This window comes from Arachis stenosperma, chromosome 10 (genome assembly GCF_014773155.1).
Source record: "Arachis stenosperma cultivar V10309 chromosome 10, arast.V10309.gnm1.PFL2, whole genome shotgun sequence".
Taxonomy (NCBI): domain Eukaryota; kingdom Viridiplantae; phylum Streptophyta; class Magnoliopsida; order Fabales; family Fabaceae; genus Arachis; species Arachis stenosperma.
Window position 1 is genome coordinate 76,519,812 of NC_080386.1, and position 3,562 is coordinate 76,523,373.

The following is a 3,562-nucleotide window of genomic DNA, read 5'->3' on the forward strand; positions in this document are numbered from 1 at the left end:
TTGATGCTGAGGAGGATTTTGCACCACCTCCATTGCAAATATCTTATGAAGAACTGAACGGAATAACCCAGGACACAGGCTTCCTTGATGATGATGATCACGAGTCCTGTTCTCTCAGTGATGAACTTGCATCTGCAAGTGAATTCCTTGAGACAGAAGAATCTTCCCCAAGTGAATACAAAGATGATGCAGAGGTCGACTTTTCTCAACCTCCTATTTATGACTCAAGTGACGAGGAAGATATCAATGACTTTGATCAAGACATGGGTGAAGTTGAAGAAATTTGCAAAGAGGTGGAGGAATTCACTGAAGACCATAAGGGAGTAGAGCTTGCAGAGCCACTAGAAACACCCATCCCAAGGCCACTACCACCTAATACAAGCTTTAAGTGGGTACAATCCGTAACTTATAACTTTACTTATTCACTTGAATATGGTTTACTTGAAACAGATGGCCAGCTTAGAGCTCTCTGCGGCTTTAAGAGTAAGAGGGAAATGACTCGTACTCAGAGCTGGTGCACAAGGTTCAATAAAGTTCCACGCTTCACCTCGAAATACACGGATTGGTATCGTGCTCAATTGCATGGATCACGGAGAACGTTTGGTTACCATGGTGAGATTCTATTCTTTAAACCGCCCAGATGGAAACAGGTAGATCAAGACGGAGGCGGATTTAAAAGCAAGGCTTGGAATCCTAGAGTTTATTCTGACATTTATCACCCCGGGAACCTAAAAATCTGTTTGAAGCTGTTCAGAAGCTTCACATGCCTAGATTGGGACCCTGGAGGCTATTGGAATTCCAAGCACTGGTGGAGATTTTTGAACGAATTTAAACATAAGCCACCCTAACCGGAAGCTCCTCCAATATCCAACTTAAGGACTCTAACTAAAAGTGCTAGGTGGGAGACAACCCACCATGGTATGGTCGTTTCTTTTTTTTAGTTTATTTCATCATTATTTGTTTTTATTTTTATTTCCTTTTCATTTTACTTTAGTAAACCTGAAATCATACATAGCACTCATATTAATCACTGCATTCTGCATTGTTCATGCATTAAAAAAAAATTTTTGCTACGCGACGCGATCGCATCAGCGACGCGTCCGCGTCGCTTGGAGAGAAAGGAAAATTAGAAGTGAATAGAGAGTCACGTTGGAGCGTGGCTGGAGGCGTGCTAATGGCACATATCGACCCACGCAACCGCGTCGCTGACGCGTCCGCGTCGAATGGGAAGTATGGCCTCCCACGCGACCGCGTGCCCCAGACGGCCGCGTGCCCTGGGTTTTCGACGTAAAAGGGTGCACAATGAAATATTGTGCGAGAGTGGTGCTGGATTGGTACTGGAAGCACAATCCTTATCACACAACCGCGTGCCCCACGTGGCCGCGTCATCCATCTTCTGAAGCACACTCACGCGATCGCGTGTCGCGTCACCCCAATTTTGACAAATAAATTAATTTGAACAGAGAGTTGTGCTGGCGCGAGGCTGCACTCGCGCCAGAAGCATAACATGGGTCACGCGATCGCGTGACTGACGCGATCGCGTGCCCATACTTAACGCGCATCCACGCGAACGCGTGTCCTACGCGGCCGCGTCAGATGCGCCGCACAGCTCACCCTAAAATTGCCACATATCTTATCTTTCTCTCCTCCAAATCCTAATTTTTCTTTTCCTTTCTTATTTACTTCCTCTTCCCTTCTTTCCCTTCTCATTCTTCTTATTTTTCTTTTTATTTTATTTTAATTTGTTTGCATAGTTTCATTCATTGCATTATTTTCATTGGTGTTGGAATTTTATTTGGGTCATTGTGGATTGTTGCAAAACTGTTTGGCAATTATATTTTAAAGGGTTGCTTGCATGTTCACTTTAATACTTTCTATACCGTATTCACCATGAATGCTATGTGTTTGTGAAAAAGCCATATAGCATTATGCACTTCCCTATTTTACTTTATACTATTCAATGCTTGCTTTTCATAAACTCCATTTACTATTTTATTAATTGAACATAATTGTCAATACAAACATGGTGATTTATTACCAGTAATGCTTGGTCTATGCTACTCATGTCCTTTGCCAGCATGCCAATAAACACCTTGCATTCACTTGTCCTTATATGCACTAGCTATTTTCCATTGATGGCTTTTCACATGTACTCGCGAGCATGTGTTAATGTCAGTTACATCCTAATGTGCATCCATCACCACCTTTTCCGTTCTCTTCCTTGCTATAGTTATCTCTTTGAATTTAATTTACTTTCTCTTTCCTTTTTCAGGATGGCCACCAAGAAAGGAAAAGAGAAAGCTACTCCCAAATCACCGGCAAGAAAAGGAACAGAAAGAGCCCCAGTTGAGGAACCACAACCCCCGTCCACTCGCACATCTTAGCATGCACCGAGGACGGTGCAATATTTAAGTGTGGGGAGGTCGATACCGATCTCCATGGGTTAGTTATTTCCTCTTTCAACACCAATGTTTTATTTTATTTGTTTGTTCATTATTGCATTTGCATGTTTAATTGCATATTTGTTTGATTTTATACATTTAGTTACTACTTGGTTAAAATAATAAATTTCTTTTAAGACCCTATTTTGAAAAAAAATATATATTTCACTAATTTAAATTAAAACTTTTTGTGTAAAACTTGTTTAAAGTTGTAATTGGAACATGGTTTTTAAGCCAAAGAACACACAACCTGTGAGAATTGAGCTTAATTACATGGTTACATTATTTAACCATAAATATTTTATTCTTGTGTGTTCACTTCTCTGTAATTGCAATCTTTATTTTGTTCCATTCTATATGTCCATTATTTAGTATATTTACATGCTTGCATATGATTGAGGCCATTGTTTGATTTTAGCTCACTTATCCCAAAATTAGCCTACCTTTTACATCACCCTTGTTAGCCCCCTTGAGCTTTTAAATCCCTTCTGTTTTATAAACACATTACTAGCCTTAAGCAGAAAAACAAAATAAAAATCCCAAGTTGAATCCTTGGTTAGCTTAAGATAGATATTGTGTATAATTTAAGTGAGGAGAATTTTATGGGAACATGGGATGATATGAAAAAAAAAGTAGGAATTAAATTAAATAAGTTATTTGAAAATTTGGGAAGCATGCTCATGTGAAATCAAAATAATTAAATTACCATGTGCATTGAAAAACAATATTAAGTAATTAAATAAGGGGATACAAAAAAAAAAGAGAGAAAAATAATATTACCCCAAATGCAAAATAAAAAAGAAAAGAATCAATGCACATGGGACAAAATTCAAAAATAAAATTGATACATGAGCATGTAATACAAAAAGTGAGAAAATTATGGGAAGCTAAGTATAATTTTAAAATTTTTATAGAGTATGTATATGTTAGGTGAGATCTTAGACTACTCAAGGATTCACTTTACTAGCTCATTTAGCCTTATATATACCCTTACCTTCACCTTAGCCCCATTACAACCCTGAAAAGACCTCATGATGTTTGCATTAGTATGCTAAATATTTGTTGGTTGGTTAGATGAAGAACAAAGTTTAGAAAGCATGACTAGAGGAGAGTAGAGTGAT